This window comes from Meriones unguiculatus, chromosome 18 (genome assembly GCF_030254825.1).
Source record: "Meriones unguiculatus strain TT.TT164.6M chromosome 18, Bangor_MerUng_6.1, whole genome shotgun sequence".
Taxonomy (NCBI): domain Eukaryota; kingdom Metazoa; phylum Chordata; class Mammalia; order Rodentia; family Muridae; genus Meriones; species Meriones unguiculatus.
The window spans coordinates 4343064-4364158 of NC_083365.1; the positions used below are offsets into that span (position 1 = coordinate 4343064).

General features: G+C 44.2%; 1 long non-coding RNA gene across 1 annotated transcript; it reads right to left on the bottom strand.

Annotated features, from left to right (window-relative positions):
- Positions 1 to 11944: 11944 nt before the first annotated feature.
- Positions 11945 to 20873, bottom strand: LOC132648971 (uncharacterized). Its single transcript, XR_009587362.1, has 3 exons — positions 20837 to 20873; positions 12725 to 12812; positions 11945 to 12348 (listed from the first exon to the last, which is right to left on the bottom strand). It is a non-coding gene; the product is annotated as an uncharacterized LOC132648971 (long non-coding RNA).
- Between the last annotated feature and the right edge of the window lie 222 nt (positions 20874 to 21095).

The following is a 21095-nucleotide window of genomic DNA, read 5'->3' on the forward strand; positions in this document are numbered from 1 at the left end:
AGGTGAGAGGCAGCGCTGGTCCCCATCACTGCCACAGCCTATCCCCTACTGCACAGCTGTCTCTGAAACTGCTCATACTGAGGCACAGTCAAAGCTAGGTGAACAGCGTGTGAATAAAACACAGCTTTCCCTAGGTCGTGCTGCTAACCCTGGCCTAGGGCAGCGGAGAGAAGGGGAGAATCATCTCAAACCACTGCAGTTCTGCAGCAGATCTTTCCCCATAACCAACATGTTCTCTCTCCACTTTGGAATACGCTACCCAAGCCAACAAGGCACCATACATTTTTTGGTTTGTGTTTATTTGTACACTATATGCACCTAATTTGGTTTTATTAAAACAGATAAACAAAAGCCCCATGTTATCCTTCCTCCAAAGCATCTGACTGGGATGATTAGTCTGGAACCAATAGGAATTTGGCTGTTATTCCAAAAGTCTGTCTTAACACGCTGATAGGCTGACACAGACATGGATATTTACAAAGAACTCGACTCTTCACTTTCTTTCTGATTCTGGAGCCACCTAAGTTCTGCCCAGGTGGCAGGGAAGGGACTCTGGAGGCTGAGGGGGCTGTGGCTTACCGCTTCCATCAGGCCCTTCACTGTGGGCGATCTCAGCATCAGGGCGTCCAACACGTCATCACTCTCCTTCCGCACGTACAAAAGCACTGCAAGAGAAGGGGACAGCCAGCGTGACTCCTGTCACATGGGAGTCTCAAGCTGACACCACCTGCTCTGCCAAAAGGCCAATGACTACTGGGATGTACCAGCTCTGACACCTAGATCCACACTTTAGTTTCTCAAGAAAGGCACACAGTCTCCTCATGACTACTGTTCCCTGTGCTCATTCAGTGAATACCACTGAAGGCTCCTGGGTGCCATAGGCTGTATATACCAAGAGCTGAGGTTGAGGCAGAGAGCTAATAGACCCCATTCTCTGCCTTTAGGGAGTTTATGGTCCATTAGGAGAGACAGGCAGGTACCAGATGACCTAGACACCATTGTGAGAGTCATAAAGAAAGAGCCAAAAAGAGGATGCTTTCCAGACAGCTCCTACCATGGTGAAGTGAGGGAGAAGGCTAAGATACTCAAGTATCTCTGAGTTGTGAAGAGCATAGAAGCACCAAATCTAGAAAGGAATGACACCAGGAGAAGAGAAGGTCAGGCAGACATTCTCCTGCACAGGGTAGCACCTAGGACAGTCCAGGAAGAACTTAGGATGCAGAGAATCACAGATTTGGGTGCAAGTCCAGCTCAGCCCCTGCTGTGACCCTAATGACTTAATCTTTCCCTGTCTGGATAATCTGTGAAGTAGGACACTAGCATCCAGCACATAGGTGCCTGCTGCCAGTTCTGGGAAATAAGGTCCATGTGGTAGGCTTCATCTAGGCCCAGCACACAGAGAGGCTCAGTCTTCAACCTACAGAAGCAACCAGGAAGTAGGTGTGGCCCCTGTGCCCTCCAGCGAGGGCATAGCTTTTCCTTTCACTTCTCTGTAAGAGCTCTGAACTGGGGAGTGTGCAGGCTAAGATGGGCAGGCACTGCCGATCTCAGCAATGTAAATGGACCTCGGGAGGCTAAGATGCACCTGTGGGGTCCCACAAACATGGTCACCCTTGCTTCTGCTTCCCCTGACCACTGAGTCCTCCTCCTGTGCCCACCACTCCAGCAATCATGCTGAAAGGGCAGCTTCCAGAAAACAAAAACAAACAAAACAAACAAACAAACAAACAAACAAAAAACTGGCCACTGTCATTCAGGTGCAGTCCGGCATTCCAGAGGGCTACTCTTTTTATCCTCTGGCAGCAGCATAACTTCCCACCCAAGGGAAGAAAAAGCTGAAACCCCTCATCTGTCCACACTAGGGAAAACTGCCCCAGGCAAAAACAATAACAGCAAAACATTGGTGAGCCTACATCTCAACTATCATCTTAAATCCACCTAGCTACCATCACCATCGGCAGAAAAACATAGGCAGGACTGGGAAATGAAATCAGCCAAATCCAAACTCCATGTCTCCCCTCCCCCTCCGTCCCAAAGGCTTTCTTAAAGCTGTGCATATAAAGGCCACATTGACAGGGGTTCTGCCCAAACTCCCTTCTGTGGCCTGTGAATGTTCAGCTAGATGGCGGTGACTGTGGTAACGGGAGGAGAGGCAGAGGAAGGAGAGAGGCAGACTTGGGCACTGGTGCCTTCTTTATCAAACATCAAAACAGAAGTGCCGAGTAAATATGCAGACTGACTGCATTTCCTACAAGTTTACAACTTTAGTCCCTTGAAGCAATCCTGCATCACTTCCATGTCAGTTAAGCTGCCTAGAACCCAAAGGCTATCAGAAAAGGAGGCAATGTGAACAGTGTGAGAAAAATACTTAGAATGCGGACCCTGGCTACATCCAGATAAGGAAGAGTAAACTCAAGAGGAAGACATACTGGTAGCTATTACTTGGTGGAAATTCTGTAACTTCTTGAAGCTCTCAACAACAGAAAGAGAGGGAAAGAGCAACTTCCATCAGGATGACCCTAGAGAGATTACATTCTATTAAAATTAGCACTACTAATAAATAGCCTCAGCTTGAACCATTGCTTTTCCTGTTGCTCAGGGGTGGCTGGTAAGAGCTCAGGTGCTTCATTTTGTTCTGTTTTGTTGAGCAGGTGGGGCAGTCTCAGCCTTCCCCTGTCAGGCTTGCTGACAGCTAGCCTAGAGGCCATACTGGGCTCCAGACCGTTAGAGGGCTTGCCCACAGAGCCAGTTTTCATTAGATTTATTCTGGGGTGTACCAATGGCAACAATCCTGCCAACCACAACAGGAACCAGCACTGAACATCCCAGACATCACACAGCCAAAGGCAGGCAGCCTCTTGTGGAGCCCCAAAATGACTCTGACCCAGTTACCCTGACAAGTGGCTGCAAAGGAAAAACAACCTGTAACGATGGCTTTGCTGTTAACTGTCACCATTCTTCTTGAGCGACTGCTAAGAGCAAGGGCCCAGTGATGTCTCCATCCTTCTCCAAAGAGAAGCTCTTGGAGGTAGCGTGGAGGTGGTTCTTACCGCTGGTAGGTTACAGCGCCCTCTGTGTCTGAATTCAAAGTTTCAGAAGCCATACCTTAACTTTTACTTATAGGCCAATACAATTTGTAGTGGCAATTTTGGTGGCAGTTTCACAAGCTTTGAAAAATAGTTATTGGACCAGCTACCAGGCTGTAAATATAATTCCACACACCAGTGTGACTCCTAGTTTCCCTATGACTCTGCCCTATTCCTAAGTAAAGTCAGGGAGGAAAAGACACCAAGGAATGGAGGTGAAAACAAGTGATGGTGAACTGGGAGCCACCATCTCATATGGCCGTGCCCAACCTTTTGTTGTTAATTGTTTTATCTATTGAATATCTCTGAATCACTGGTTCATGAGACGCACTCACAGAGCCAATGTCCTCTGAACTATGTATTTCCCTGCTGGAGGAGTTGGGAGCCACATAACCGTTCCTCCAAGGCCTGTAATGGAAAAGCCTGTAACCTCCCATATGAGGGAAAGCCCACCAGGATTGGGAATGGTTCAGTCTCAGGGAGTGAGTTCTTGACAAGACACTCCCTAACCTTCACACCAGTGGCACACAGGAAGGAGAGATACCTCGCTTTACGTTTTCTTCTTTAATCTGCTTAGACGGTGTCGGACCAAACTCCTCTTCCATGGGCCTGAACATCCGTTTAACAAGGACGCTGCTGCTGGAGAAGACAGGCAGAAATGGTTAAATACATCAGAGAGTGTCACACCACAGGGTACTAACCTGTCCTCCCCTGCAGGCTCTACACCACCATCCCCACTGAGGGAGAAAGATGGAGCCACAAAAGGGAGGTTGCTGAGCCTGCCTCTCCTTTTCTGTTCAGAAGGTCAGGACCACGGAAAAGCTGATGGCACCCAAGTTGCAGCAGCCTCTCACATCCACGGTGAGCTCCCGACAGGAGACAACACAGGCCACTTCAACAGACCTCTCTTGAAGACTGTCCTGGCTTCCTACAGTTCTCCCTTTCCTGGTTGCCACAGTGAAGGTTCAACCCACTCCATTGAGACCAGAACATTCTCTCTGGAGTCAGTTCTGCATTTGCTTTCAAAGTTCTTATGCTTTCCAGACAGACTAAGGGAATTAGAAGAGAAATCAGAAAAGTGGAGATTTACAATTCTTTAGTCGCAGGCGTAGATGCAGACTTGTAGAAAATGATCATTTCTCTGAAGACTAGCCCATGAGGCAGTGTCTAGCAATCACTTAGCAGAATGGTTAGGACAGGACTTCAGCAGTCAGACCACCTCGATGGATTTAAAATCCCTGCTTTGTAGTTTATTACTGTACAAATTTGGCATGTTGCTCAACTTCCCTGCTCCTCAGTCTCCTAAAAGGAGGCTGTTGACTTAGAAATGATAATATTTGAGGAACTAGAAGTATTAATTACACCAAATTGATCAGTATACACTATTTACACTGTCAAGTGATCGTACCACACCAGATAAATAAGTACAAATATTATGTGCAAATAAAATTAATTACTTTAATACAATTTAAAAGGAGGCTGGGGAGGTGGTTCAGCAATAAAGGCTGTACACTGCTCTTGTAGAGGACCAGAGTTAGGTTCCTAGCACCATAGCAGGGGGCTAAGCTTTCTGTCCTCCAGCTCCGAGGGATCCAATGCATCTGACCTCCACTAACACCTGCACATACGTGTACATACCCACATGCAATGCACACATGGTTTAAAAAATAATAAAAATGCTAAATTTACAGGAGGCTCCCGGGAGAATTCCATGAGTGTTGGGGACTGAGGGGAAGCACCACCAAAGTGCTAGATGAAGACAATGAAGATGCTGATGATCACAGGCTGAGGGCAAGAACAGAGAAGACTAGATTTTCCACCCAGAGCAAACAGCTCACTACCTCCTGGTCTCACATAGGAGATGGACACAGTAATTAACCCCAGTCCTGCGGGTAACACAAAACTGTGACTCCTGCCTGAGTGAGCTTCCTGCCACCAGAGAGCCATTCAACACTTCCCAAGTCGGGTTGGTAGGGACCCAGCTTATAAAAGCACATGCACACTACCTGGGACAGTCTGAAAACATTCCTATCCATGTTGGAAGCTTATATCACTAAAACCAACGGTACTTAATTTACCTCCAAAGGGAGCATCAGCCAACTGAGTTTCTTAACACACATCTCCACCTTGCTCACTTACGTCCCGAGCACTCTGAGGCAGCTGAATAAGAACAATCTTAGCCCTTGTGTCCACAATGACAGAAGGCTCAAATGTGTTATCAGCCTTCCACACTGTGATTCAGCTAATAGGAAAAAAGGCTATTCGCATGTGCCACCTTCAAGGGAACCATCTCATGAAAGAGCTACCCAAGAAATCTGAGATGCTTTTGAGGATAGCCTATCAAGAGCCATCTTATTTTATTTCCTCTATGTCAAACAGTAGAAACAGCTAAGGAAAAAACTACGACTCAGGTCTCACCTGAAGGCAGTAAAGAACTTTTAGAACACTGCTGCCTCTGCCTTGCCCTTGCTGCTTTGTCATAAAAGCAGGCATGATACTGTCTCCTCTTGGAACTGACCAAGAACTTAGAACTGTAATAGTAGTGACCATGAACTAGTGACCATGAACTTAGAACTAGAAGATTAAAAAAAAATCCATACACATAGCAGCCAGGCACTATTAGGTTAATAACTGGTAAATTGCCTGAAATGTTATCAGATACCTTCTCATGCTGTGTGAGTCAAGCTGCTTCACAAAGTAAGATTCATTTATATTTTTTCCAGTTCAGTTGACTTTTGAGAACAACTTAATCCAAGCCACAGCAGGCTTTGTCATTAAAATAGTATCTCAGATAAACCACATTTCTCTTGGGAGGCCAAACACTTTCAAATCTATAAACCCAGTAGGAGTCAGTAAGTTTTATATGTTATGAATCCAGTAGTTTCATTTATTTTTCAAAGCAAAACCAAACAAGGCAGCTATGACTTGCCCGCATTCTAATGAGAAGAATGCAGGCTGAAGGCCTTCTTGTGCCCAGCTCAGTGACACTATATAATCATTTTCAAAGGATCAGAGAGCAACAGAGCAGAGCTTTCCCTGACATCATCTCCATCACGAGGCCATCAGTTAGAAAAACCCAGGGCCAGCAGCATACTCAGCCATAGGCTTGTGGGGTTAATCACAAGGAAAACAAGACCCTTGGAAGCAACAAACAATATTAAGATTCATCCAAAAAATCCTGAGAAATGTTAGGTCTGATACAAGAGCAAGGATGGAGAGGGCTACAAAGCTACCAGGACTTATGGTGAAACTTCTGGAGAGCACAAGGCACAGACACGCTCTGCGGGTTATTCTCCAGCCTCTTTAACTACCGCAAACAGTGAAGCTAACTCAAAATCACAAGCTTGGCCTGATCCATCGTCCTGATGGCTGCTGTGACAATGCCACTGATGTTAGTACCTCCTCAGGGCTAGATGAGCACACACGGTGTCCTCAGAGCTCTGAGATCTGTCTGCCCTGCCAGGAGAGCTCATGAGATGAAACAAGGTTAGGCCTTGGTAAAGACCAGAAAGCTTACACAATAGGATATGCCCAGCCCCCACCCCTGTGCCTTCCCCTCAGCCATGCATGGGTCTAGAATTGAGGAAACAGGGCAATGGAGGCACATTGGTGAGTGCTGGGAATTATGGGTAGGCACTGGCTCAACCTGTGCTTCTATCATGTACCAGCTAGACAACTTTGAAGAAGTTTCCAAATTTCTCAAGGCCTTTTTCCTCACTGTTAATGGCAGATAATAGGAAATCTGGGAGATAATAGGAAATCTGGGAGATTTCCTATTATGAAAAGAATACACATAAAAGCATTCAGAACCTAGCCAAGGTATCCAGGGAGTGCTATTACTTTAACATATAGCAATAGCCAAGGACCCAGCATGCATTAACACAGAGGCACTAACCTGCCCACATTGCTCAATCAGAGATGTATGGAAGTACAGGACATGGCTGTCCTTGGAATGGATGACTACGCAACAACACAGGCAACTCTTATGGAGAGACCAGTGGAGTGACAGGTAGGTCACTGGCCACTTAGCTTGCAAAAGACAGGCTGATGGGTCTGCACAATCACTTCACACTCTCCTAAAGTTCCCCTTTATAACACTCCCTGTGAACTTTATCTCAGGAATACCACTAAGCAAAATGCCAAATGCTGGGGATGTAAGAGAGAGAGCCTTCTACAGCACCCTCAGTATAGACCTGAGGACATGGAGGTTAGGGACAGGAAGGCTGGATGAGGCTTCATGTGGATAAACAACAGTCCAGAGGATGGACTTGGCTTCCTGAGCTCAAGCCAAATTCTTTTCATGATGCCATGCTGTCTCTTTATAAAATATGTGATTTAAAGATTAGAATTCATAGGTCTAATCACTTGTTTGTTCCAACCAACTGAAATTTGATTATTTCTGTCCCAAGATAAAAAGAACAAACAAACTACCCATTTCTGTTTTTGAAATGGGAGTTTTTATTTTCTAGACAGACTGGGCTAGCCAAAACGTTTGATCCTCCTGCCTCAGATCCCTGATTTCTGGGACTAGAGGCATGAGCCACTATGCTTGTCTTTCTAATCAATACTTAAAGGATTTACAACTGATTTTAGAGATTTGGTCCTGGACAAGTTCCAGTCCTAAGCAGCCTGGGGGTTATTTAATTTAATTCCTTTGAGAGTGTCTTCCTCTGAGATGGAAGGTGGCAAACTTTGTCTAAAAAGGGCCCAGCAGCAAAGGTTTTTCAGATTCTTACTGTAACACTCAATTCTGCTGCTGTATCACCAAAGAAACCATAGAGAACACATGAAGGAACTAATACAGCTGTGTTCCAGAAAAACATTCCTTGCAGAGGCTCGGGTGTACTTCATATCACTGATCATGTAATGCCAGTCTTCACTGGAGGTTTTTAAACTATTGAAACCATCTTAGTCTGTAGACCATTCAAAATGGGTGATTGAGGCTGTGTGGCGTACACACCTTTAATCCCAGCACTCAGGAGGAAGATCTCTGTGAGCTCAAGGCCAGCCTGGCCTACATGGTGTGTTCCAGGCAGCTAGGGCTACAGACTGAGACCCTGCCCACCCCCACCCCCACCAAAAGAAGATCTGGCCCTTGGTCTGTCACTTGAAAACTTCTGCTTCAGGAATAAAGCCAGCAATATCAGCTATACTTCCTTCACCAATTATGAAGTGTTTTACATAGGAATGGGAAAGTTTGACTATGGTTTGTAGGAAATTTATCTTGGGATGTTAGGTATACACAACTAATGCAAACAATAAGCATAAAATACGTATTAAGGAATGAATGTGGTTTTAGCCTGCTTTAAGAGAAAAATATAGCCTTTGGATTATAAGAGAGTTCCCAACATAATCTGCAATTCAGGAGGTTCTAAACACATGTATTCAGAAAACAAAAGCAAATAAAAAGAAAACAAAACCAACTTAGTGGTCAGGCTGGAGAACTATGAGGTTAAAAGCACTGGCTGCTCTTCCAGAGGACCTGGGTTTAATTCCCAGCATCCATAGCACAGTTCATAATCATCTGTAACTCCAGTTCCAGGGATTCAATGCCATTTTCTGGCCTTCATGGGCAATAGGCATGCAACTGGTACACAAACCTACACAGAGGCAAAATGCTCCTTTTTTGCTGTTGTTGTATAAATTTAGTAGTCTCCCATGAGAGAAATTAAGATATTAAAAGATAAAATTATATTTTAACTAAGAACAGTTTCAGGGAAGAATAGAAGTTTGAATGTTGAGGGTGGAAAAGGCTTATCCAGAGAACAGAGCAGGAGTGAATGAACAGAAGTTGAACACTGTTATCAGAGAGAACGTGCTATGATAATCTCAACTGTTAACCAATATGAAATGAGAGACCCTAAGAAGATTTGTAAAACACACTCTTGGGTATGTTTGTCAGGATGTTTCCAAAAAGAATTAATTAACCAGAGAAGATCATACTAAACATAGGCAGTGTCATTCAAGAGACTGGAAGCCTAAATGACATTCTCTAACTGGCAGAGGCCACAGAGGAACAGCTCTGGCATCTGCCCCTGCCTCTGCCCTATGTTGTTCCAAAAGAATAAGCCAAAGTACAGTTTTCCTCCTTTAAACTCTAAAAGCTGAAACCACCCAGCTCTTAGAAATAATATAATGAGCTTCCTCATATGCAGAGAGCATTCGTCACTGGCAATATTCAAATAGAAGGCAGCTCAACACCTACCCCATGAGAATGTGCTACCAACATTACTGTGTCTGAGAAGAGTCATCTCGTGACCTTAAAACAGCCCTTTCATACCTGCAAGCTTCTGAGTATATAAAATGAGTTAAGGAAAGAAACTACACTGAAGAGTTAGCTGCCCCTAAACATTTATAGGTGGGCATATATTCTCTGCAAAGATGGGGCCAGAGAGACACATCTGGAAGATACAGAAGACAACTTCCTACCCCAAACCCACAGGGCAGTGAACAGGTTCTCAATCTACTCAGGCCCCATTCAACACCTTGAGTAAGGCTTCAGGAGCTGTTTGTGTCTCGGGCAGCTTTGAAAGCAGGAAAGGCTTTTACACTCTCAACCAGATCTTGTGCTGAGATGAAACGATGGGAAGCAAGAGCTATCAGAAAGATTTCAACAAACAGTGCACTAGAAGGGATGGGCCACATTTGCAAAATTACCATTTAGTCAAAGGCAGATCACAGGGAGAAAGGGAAGGCACAGAAGATGGGCTTGCAGGAAAAGGTGACCACCTGTTGCCCCTCTCTCCATTCTAGGTCACAGCACACGGGAAGGTCCCATCTCCTGCCCAGGGTGGCCCAGGCTGGGAAGGTGCATTGCCACCCCACAAACAAACATTATGTGCTTAGAATGAAGGACTGCTCTTACCCTTCTCGTTTGTCATCTGTGTTGTAATACACCTGTGGGGAAAACAAGAGGCTCATGTCAGACAGGATAAAACAGAAATCTGAATGAGTTGTCTGACTGTACAAACTATCTGTGAAGAGGAAAAAAGATACATTTGATTAGCAATGGTGTGTGTGTTAGATTTTATAAAGTAAATTCAGAAATGTGACTATTTCTAGCTTAAGCTGGTCTGATCTGATCAGGTTACTCTGGCTCTCTGCCAAATGTTGCTCCTGACAATAAGAAAATCTGTTGGTAAGATCTAAACACATTCTTTAGAAAGGCTGTGCTGGCTCCCGGGTGTTTGTTCGTCAAAGGGGGCTTACCCTGGTTTCCCATCACCACAGAAATGTAAGGGTAAACTGTCAGCAAAGAAACTGGTGGACAAATATTTAACTGGGATGCCTATTTCACATATCAAATCGGGCCAGCATCCCTCAGGACCTGTGGCTCCTCTCAACATACCTCACCCCAACCCCTCCCCTACACGCCTCTCTTGGCTGGACTTCCTGTTCCAACAGCATGTAACTCAGCCATTTTGGCTTTCTTTGCCTCTTGAACCTGGTGGCAGCTCTTGGCTTCTCTCTTACTTCTCTCTCCTTGCCCGTTTAGTCAGCTGGCCATGTTCAGCCTGGACTCCTCCCTCTGCCTGCTTTGTCCTTTACATATACAATAAAAATCTCCACACTTTAAGGGGAGCCACATCTTCCTCTTTTTATTTCAGTTTTTCATTCATTAACTCTCTTCATGCTCTAAAGGTCATGTGGCAAAAGGAAGATCTCCAAGGACAAGTGTCATTAGGAACGAGCAGTGGCAAGCACAATCAGAATTAGAGAAACTGAAGTATCCTGCAGACAGTGCCAGACAGTGGTGCCACATGCAGGCAACCATCTCTCTCTCACACACACAGCCTTGCTGGCTGTCTTTTCTGGAAAAGATACAATATTCATATTCTTTCCTCTTATATATTGGTTCCTATGTAATAAGACAAGATAGAAATGTTAAAATGAATTTTAGTAGAAATGTACTCCATGCAAAAAGTATGAATATATTTATTGTCATATTATATCATGAACTGAGAAACAAATAAACACACACTCATGCATATGCACACATGCAACCCCCCCCCCACACCATGATCCTCTGCTTGTACAGCTGCCTTGTCACTATATAAAACATTCTCCAGAAAAAGGAGAAGCTGCAAGATTGAGAAATCAGGCTGATGTCAAGTCCCAGCACTTAGAATGTGAGGGGACTTGAGTTTGTCATAATGCTCCTATTTCTCAAAACAATCCTTTCAGCTAAGGATTCTGGATTCAAAAGAAAACAAAACGAGGCAAAATTAAAGTCCCAATTAGTATGGCCAAAACAAACTCGGGCTGATGCTAAGAATCATCTTTTCTTTCTTCTCCAGTTTTCATTTCTCCCTTGGGAGAAGTAACCTTAAAGAGTAAAGGAAATAACATCAGCATCACCCGAGAATTCTGTAAACCTTCCCTTATAGAGGACCAGTCTTCAGTTAGCACAGGAAAAACCCTGAGCAAGTTCCAGTTTAGCTCCGTCAGCACTGGAGTGCTAGACCCAGCACACCAGTACCCTTTTAGTTTTTATTGAACAAAATCATAATTAATTCTCCTGTGGATGCATAGTTTTCATCATTAAATTTCAGTGTCTGCATAATCTTCCACAAAACTAAGCTGTCATAATGATTTGATTATTGAATATTTATTTGATTTCCAATCCTTCATTTCATTTGTAGATATAACCATAGGACTTGGCTATTGTGTTTTTGAAGGAAGATCTAACACTCTTTTTCCCTCAGATGACTAATGATTTATCCACTCAATGAGAACTACTAATTTGCTAAGGAAAAAATTGTTGACAAGATCTTAATTTCTCTCCTCTGGGCAAATGTATGTATGAAATGTATGAAACAGTTTTACCTCTCACCACTAGGTGGCGATATGTGCACTGACCGAGTCTGCTTCACAGACACCACAACTTGAACAGGCAGATGAGGAGCTTTCTCCTGTCCTGTTGTCAACAATGTTCTAATAACAGCTCACACCTTTCTTTGCCTTAGCATGCCAGTATTTCCTCCCAAGACAATGTTTTCTGTAAAAACCTACTTTTTGTGTTGCCATTCCCCTGCTGCTTGAGTTTATTTTTGTGGCCTGTTCTGCGTACACACCAGCACACCCTGAGGAGGGCAGTAGGAGGCTGTGAGCAAAAGTAGTACCTGTCCAGTCCTCTGCAGGTTGGCAAAGTGAACATCTGGTATGAAGAGCACGGGCTGCGAGTGCAGGTCAGGCATGGTTTTGAAGTACGTGATGTCACTTTTCTTCTGTAAAGGTATGGCGGCCAGCTTCCCGTCAGAGGCTGCACGAAACCACAACAACCACAGAACAGGGCTATGCACACATGAACACTGTCAGCCAAGTCCATGATCCTCCCCCAAAGCTTTCCCAGCAGCCTAGATTATGCTTCAAATGCCCTTCCCCAGGCCCAAATAAACAAAAAGAGCATGGGATTCTGGGAAGTACAATGAGGGTAGAAGGCTCCTCCACTTCCAGCTGTCCTGTGTATACCGCGGAGGACTTCTGTTTGCTTTCCATGTCAACACTGCCCCTGTCTGCACTGTAGGGGCAAAGCAGGCCACACCTGGAGCCTTCATACCTTCCCCTGTAGCCAGCTTCTTCTGTCTCTTCAAAGGACCCTGCTGGCTACAATCAGCATTGGGGAGGGGTTGACTTACAGTTGTTGCACTGGGTTTGGGAGGCCTGGCCCTTCCCTTTCTTCCTATTCTGCTTTCTCTCTTCATCTCGGATTTTTCTTTCTGCTCCCTGATGGGGAAAACAGAGACCAAGCAAGGTATGTTTTCAGAGCATAAAAGAATATTCTCATTTTCTTTCTCTCTCTCACACACAGCATGAAGATGGGAAGAGGAAGCCAGGAAGCCTCCTGCCTCAGCAAAATGAGAACACTCACAGATCTTCATGCTACATTCTGACCTGTAAGGCCAGCTCATCGGATTGCTGCCTCTTCCTGTCTCATGCCTACTCCATGAACTTGGCTTTTGAATCCATGGGGAAAGAACAGGCTGAGTTCTCTGGCCCAGTGTCACCTGCTGGGTAGCTCAGTGCTATTAATAGAACAGCCTAAGCACTGGCCCATGGCGTCCGCTCCTAGGCACAGACAGCTTTCAGGCAAGTGCCACTTCCCAGGGCAAGTTTTCCTCTGCCTATGGTTATGAATTTTTTCAAAAATCATCACAGGAAGAAATAAAGGGGGCATTTTTGTAGCCACACAAAGATGCGGGATCACTCTGCACATGAAATTATCGTATTTCCCTGTATGCTTAGAGATGGTGCTCACTCTACCACGTAGGAGAAACATGCATTCACTCACTTCTGTGCTCCTGTTCTTTGTAATTTGACTTCTTATTAGCCAAATTCAAGGCCTTCTCCTGCTCCACTACCTGATCAGCTGCCCCTGGTGTCAGCATCATTTGCTGTTCATATTTCTTTTGGGCCATTTCTTAACCTGTTTTCCTCTCCTGATCCCAGAAAGGCGTCCAGCACAGCTTCCTCCATTCTGGCTTCAGCAGAATTCAAGTACACCATGAATTCACAATTCACAGGTGACATTCACAGGACACCAAGCCAAACCTGCTTCCTAGGTCCATGTTAACAGTCTCTTTTCTTGCAGTCTGTTTAGGAAACAGTGACACACACCACATAAAGCACCCAGTAATCTGCACCCTTCAGACAAACCAAATACACTTTTGGTCACACTGACTCTTACTGGTCTTACTGACTTAGAGCAGAAAGCCAGACAAGACTAGGATACAGTGGGGACTTGGGTTCAGCAAGAGCACCATGGCTTTGGAGGGAGTTCTTGAAGGATGGGCCACTGCTGTTTTCCATAGATGGGACTCAGACAATCACAATGCACCTTTCATACCAAAAACTACCAAAGAAATAGCGGTTCTTATGCTATTTTACATTAAATTTTGAGGTGTCATTGATACTTACAGGCCATGGAAATCCACAGCAAGAGGGACAACATAGAGAAATATAGATACACCGGCTACAAAAATCTCATCAAAATAACACAGATTTTTGTAGAGCCTTTGTGTTTAAACAAAGAGAAATCAATTCTAAATGCCCCCAATAACACCTTGCTCAAACCAACTTCAAGTTTGGAGTGGGAAATGGCAACATTTTTTCTTAGATACATACAGAGCACTTTGCCATGTGTTGGAAGCTATGTGTAATTCAGTATTCCATACAAATATGTATTTTCTACCCCTATAAATTATAGTTCACTCAAGACACATCCCAAAATTATACAAATTATTTTTTCATTGTCAAATTTTGTGTTATTTTTAAGTATTAGTGTCATGTGAAAAACACTCATCATGCTGAATATTGCCCTGGTTAGTTTGCTGTGTTTTTGCTTTGTTTTATTTGTTTGTTGATCAACTTGACACAAGCTAAAGTCATAGGAGAGAATCTCAACTGAGAAAATGCCTGTGGAGCATTTTCTTGATGGATGAGAAAAGGCCCAGCCTGCTGGCAGTGGTGTCAGCCATGGCACAGGCTCCTGGATCTAAGAAAGCAAGCTGAGCAAGCCGGGGAGAGGGGGTGTGCAGGAGCAGGGCAAGTCAGTAAGCAGCTCTCCTCCATAACCACTGCCTCAGTTCCTGCCTCCAGGTTCCTGCTGTGAGCTCCTTCCCTGCCTTCACTCTGTGATGTGCCCTGGAAGAATAAGACGAAACAAGCCCACTCTCCCACCTGCTGCTTTTGGTCATGGGCTTTATCCCAGTGCTAGACGGCTAACTCAGACAGATAGTGCAATGACCTGAATGAGAACATTCTCCAGAGCCTGGTATGCAAACACTTGGTCCCCAGTTGGTGGTGATGCCTGGGAAGCTGGCATCATTGGAGAAAGGCTCATTGGAGAAAGTGCATCACTGGGGGTGGGCTTAAGAGAGTTTAAAACCTCACTCCACTTTCTCTCTCTGCACTATGCCTGCATCTCATCTTCCTGCTCCTACTTTCATGTTTACTTTCACACTGCTATGCCTCACCTGCTATGATAAACTCAACCCTCTGGACCCATATGGCATTTTATCTTAGCACGAGAAAAGTAACCAATAAAAATGGGTACAGCCCAAGAAATTTTACTTTTAAAGAATGGTTTTATTTGTGCTATTTCTGAGAATAGCCAAGAAAGAATTGTTTAAGAATTATCTATATCATCCTCCTCTTCAGGAAAACAGCAAACAGTGGATGATGCAGAATACCTCTGGTCCAGGCTTGGAAGGCCACAACAGCTTCTGCAGAGGACTTGGCAGTAGCCTTGGGGACTGAGGTTATAATAGAAGCTATGAGGCTTCTGGAGGTAAAGCCAAAGACAAGGAGTGGATCCCTGTCACCAAGCTGGGCCACCTGGTCAAGGACTTGAAAATAGAATTCCTGGAGACAATTTACCTCTTCTCCCCACCCATTAAGGAATCCTAGACCATCAGCTTTTTCCTGAGAGCATCCCCAAAAGATGAGATTCTGAAGATCTTGCCAGGGTAGATGCTGCAATGAGGACCCAGTTCAAGGCTTTAGTTGCTATTGGGGACTAGAATAGTTATGTTGGCCCTGGTATTAAGTGGTCCAAGGATATAGCCAATCAAAACCCGAGGGGCTATCATCTTGGCCAAGCTTTCCACTCTTTCTGTATGGAAAGGCTAGTTGGGGAACAAGATTGGCAAGCCCCACATTGTTCCATGCAGAGTGACAGGAAGCTGTGGTTCCACACTGCTGAGTCCCCCCCAACCGAGAGGCACTGGCATCATCTCTGCTCCTGTGTCCAGAAAGCTGCTAAGTATGGCCAGTATTAATGACCGCCAACATAAGACAGGGCTGCACTGCCACCCTGGGCAACTCCATCAAGGCCACCTTTCATGCCATCTCCAAGTCCTACAGCTTCTTGATCCTGGAACCTCTGGGAAAGACTGTGTTCATCAAATAACCTCATCAGGAATTCATGGACCACCTTGAGAAAACCCTCACCAGAGTTCAGAGGACCTAGGCTCCAGCTGTGGCTACCACATATGGGGTTTTATACAAGATCATAAAATGAATTAAGCGTATTTTTGGAAAAAATTATATATGTGCAGTATAGTTTTCAGGAACTAGAAACACATTATACACTCTTGGGGAACTGTCATTCTCATTTCTAAATAAAGCTGTGATTTCAGTAAGACCCAAAAAAGCACTACACATTCAGTACAGACAGATCTGCCTCCACCAAGATCTTGCATCACTTTATTTCCTAGGAGTACTTGTCGCCAAAACTTCCAGAAAACATTACTTCTACACTTAGGGAAGAAGTCCATTTCATTTAAGAGGGCAAATTTGATGCAGCTGATGCAATTACAGTTAACCCATCCACAAGGTCCTAAGACTCTTCTTCATGTGAGTTTCTTGACATTCCCCACTCCTTAACACTGCAATATACAGAAACCTATGTCATCACTCACTGCTTGAAAAAAAAATGCCAATCCATCATGCTTCATTAGGGCATTTAAAACAGGAACTATTAGGAATGTGACCTTTCTTATTGGCAAAGCGTACATGAGAGTGATCCATTCTGGGTTTTCAATGTTTAAAATCATAGCCATACAAGTAAATGGTTTTTCCAACCACCTTTTCCTAGCCTAAGACCCCGCCATGTGACTTCAAAAACAAAGCTTTGGGGCAGGTAGGGAACGTACACATTCCCCTTCTCATCCTTTCTCACTGAAAGGAAAAATAACTGAATGAAAATAGGTTTGTTTTTTTTTTTTAATTGGCAAACAACTGGTATAATGAGCCCATTTTATCCCTTAAAGCCTCTTTTCCTCTAGGACATAGGCTCACAACCACAGTGCAATACTCTCCTCCCTACAAGTTTGGGGTTTTGTGTGTGTGTTTGTTTAGTTTTGGGTTTTTTGAATGATCAGTAGTCACTCTCACATTCAGTGTATAAAGTTAGCTATTGATTCAAGGAGTCTGAACTGAGACAGATCTATGTCTGGACCCAGCTCCTCTGCTGCGTGAGTCCAGCCAAGTGCCTTTGACCCATGTGTATGTACTCACTGAGTGTTGCGTCAAATGGCCTCTGGGCTCTGGAGGCTACCTAACTGTCCCTCGGTTCTATAAGGGCTATACAGCTGTGCCTACAGTGCAATTCCAGTGGCTTTTATTATCTTCTCTTAACCATTTCCTCTCTGCTGTCACTTCTCTTGGCTCACAGGGACACATTCCTCCCTGTGCTATTTCATTGCTATAACAGGCAATTTAAAACAGACTGGTGTAGCTTTAAGAATGAAGGGTAGCATGGAATTAGCTACGGGCCTCTTTTCATTTCTCTTCTCCATCATCTAATCTGAAGTAGTCACCAGTGTATACCTATAAGCAGCCAGTGAGATTACACTGTCTTTGTTACCTCACTTGTATGTATGTGTGCTGTGTGCAAGTGTCCTTCAGTGTGTTCTGAGGCCAGAGAAGCATTTGGAATGTCCTCCTCTATTATGCCCTGACTTATTGCCTTGAGACAGGTCTCTCATTGAACCTAAAGTTTGACATTTAAGCTACAGTGAGTGGCTGGACACCCACATGCCTCAGAAACAATCCCAATGTTACAGGCACATGCAATACGCCCAGATTTTTATACTAGTGGTAAGGATTCAAATTTAGGGCCTTGTGCTTACATAAAAAGTACTCTTATCCACTGAGCCATTTCCCTGCAGTTTATTGAGCTTTTCAGTAGTCATCCTATGACTAAGTAGTAGTAGTAGGCCACACTGATGGCTACATGATGGCTACATGTCTGCACTCTCCGATTTACAGATAACTGTGTGCCCTCCATCAGCATAACACCTGTGCTTTCACATTCCATGTCTAGAGTTTATTCTCTACTAGATTTAGGGAGAAGGAATATTCACCAGAATTGGGATGTTATATTGTCGTTTATGTTTTATTTGAAGTTTGTGTTTTTCTATATTCTTTACATTGGAGTTAATTGGGTAGAAAAAAAGTCCTTGGTTTACTTTATTCTATTCAGATAACTATTTTCTCCTGATATAGTATTACTGTTGAAATTTTTGATGATAAAAATATCCCTATTCACTTCTAATTATTTATTTTCCTTTAATTAAATGCCCAAAGAATAGTTTTCATCTTTTCAAAGTCTGATAGCTATGCTTTCTTTTTTTAACCCCCTGAGACAGAGTCTCACTGGCTGTCTTGGAACACACTATATAGACACGGCTGGTCAAACTTACAGACACACACCTGCCTCTGCCTCCCTAGTGCTGGGTTAAAAGGTGTGTGCCACTCTGCCCATCTGATAGCTGTTGTTTCATATTGTTTTCCTGAGCCAGTTCCCCCAGCACGGTATAAACACTCTCCCATGGTTCTGATGTACCATTTTTGCATTTGTTGTATTCTGTTGCTTGGGAGTTTATTGTTTTTTTTTCTTGGTTTGTTCTTCTCAATGACCACTGTTCTACAAATATTCAGTCATCTCTAGCTCTTGTCTGTGGTATGTTCACTCCTCTCTTTTATAATTTCCTTCTATTCTGCGCTGTTTTCCCACCTGCACCTCCTTATGACCTGTCACTGGCCTAGCCACTAGCTGCTTCTCGTACATTATGGAATATTTCTGCTTCTATTGCAAGTTCTTGCCTGAGCTCAAGCATAGGTCTATTCTTCATATACATGGTTTTCAAGCTTCCTGTTAGCGAGATTCATTGGCTCACCTTGAGATATTGGGCTGTTTTTCATCTGCTGGGTGGTAGTAGCTTCATGATGTTCATTCACTGTTCATAAGGAAGTTGGTCTGACCTTAATCTTGTTTTTAATGAAATGCGTTTTTTTTTTTGGGGGGGGGCTATTTTCGGAGTCACTTTGGGCAACATGAGAAGCCAGGACAGTTCTCCCCTGAGGCTTGTAACCTACAATCCCTCTTCTTAAATGTTCACACAGTAATACAAAGAAGCGCACTGTTATTGTTGCTTCAAGGTTTATTCATTTTATTTTGGGGAGTGTTTTGTTTGCACATGTGTACATGCACCACATGAGTGCCTGGTGCCCACAGAGGCCAGAAGAGGGTACCAGATCCCTTGAAACTGGAGTTGCCAATGGCTGTAAAGCTGTCAGTTACTGGAAACTGAATCTGAGTCCTTTTCAAGAGCAGCAAGTGTTCTTTAGGACTGAGCCAGCCCCTAGTCTTCTGTTTTATAAGATGGCCTACTCTGTATATAAATACAGAGTATAGATAGACATTTCTGTGTGCTTTCTATTGTTACAATAAAGACCACGGCAAAAGCAACCTGGAGAGCAAAGGGCTTACTTCCTCTTACAGGTGCAGGCCATCACTGAGGGAGAAAAACTCAAGGCAGGAACCTGGAGGCAGGAACAGAATCAGAGACCATGAAGAAATGTCTCGTACTGGCTTGCTCTTCAAGATTTGCTCAGTTTGCTTTCTTATATACCCAGGATCTCCTGCCCAGGGCTAGCAAGCTAAGCCCTTAGTAAGCTAAGCCCTTCCACATCACCCATCAATCAAGAAAATGCTCCTTAGACTTACACACATGCTAATCTGCTAGAGGAATTTTCTCGGTTGGCCCTTCTCTTACGAGAAAACTCTCCAGCTGTGTGGCAAAAACTAACCAGGAGAGTGTCCCTTCCTATCTTAATTTTCTTTTGTGCTTTTCTTTCCCGGCCACCTGTTTGCCCACTCCAGCAGCTGATTTTACTCTTACCAGTTTTGCCCAGAACAGGGTTTTCCCTTTAGATCAGGGCTTTACATTGTAACTTCTCATGCAAAACAACATAGCAATGTCAGTCCCTTTGCACACACCAGCCAGCTAGGGTCTTTAGAATTTTTTCCCCCAGCCCACCTCACACCCTGTCCTCAGAAGGCCCCTTGGTGCTTTCCAACGAGTACCTTAGGCTCCGTTACTTGCCCTCACAGAGGCTGACCTCACACAGGCTGTCAAATGATCAGTACACGTGCTCACACCTGTGACCATCTCTTGTACCTGACCTTCAGGGTTGAAGCTTTCTTATTCTAACTATTCTGTTAAAGTTTATAGTAGCAATCATGGAGATGAAAGCACTGTGTGCTGTGTAAGAAATGATGAACTTATTTTGTAGGCAAGGTTTCTAGTCCTGAAAGTTCTAGGTGAGGCCCCATGCAACTCAACAAATGGCCAAGATTGCAATGTGTGTTCTACAGTAGTGTCTACACCCAGCGGATATTCCAGATCTGTCATCTCAGCTGCACGCTCGGACCAAAGCACAGTATGCTACAAACTGAAGGTTCCCTCATTTCACCCGACATGTGCTGAAGCGAAGCCCTTAACGCTGGTGAGGTGATGAGGCTGATCCCTGATGTGACAGTGTCCCGTGAAAAGACACAGGAGAGCTCTTCTCTTTTTCTTCCATGTGAGCACAAGGAAAGAACATGCCTACCGGCAGCCAGGAAGTCCCTCACAGGGACTGAACTCATAGCGCTGAGGTTTCCATAGAAAGTACATTTCTATTGCTCACACCACCTAGCCTCAGGTATTTTGTTTTATCAGCCTGAGAGAACTAAGCCCCAGGGCAATGCCAGTCATTAAATTAATGGTAAAAATACTGAAAACAGCAAGAGCCAAGACAAAGGACAGTGGATTGGTGACTCCCTAAATATCTAACAGGACTTGAGAATAAAAGACTGCCATGTCTCTGTGGTTGGCCGAGAACAGCGACAAGGGAGAAATGTCATTAAAAAGAACATCTAGCCATAACAGAACCTTTCTGACAAATTTGTCTTTACTCACCTTGTCGCAGAAGACCTTGATCTGGCAGTACGCTCTGTGAACGGGTTTATTGCTGCGGTTATTGTAACTGTATGTGTCAATCTGAATCATCAAAGGAAGTCCTTTCACGCCCTTCTGGGAGGAGAAATCTGTACTCAAGCAATTCACTGTGATGAAAATCTGAAGGAGGCAGAAAAAGAAGAAAGTTCACAAACTGCCATGCAGAGGACCTTCAAAGAGGGAGGCAGGCAGGCATGTGAAGTGAAAATCCTACACAAAC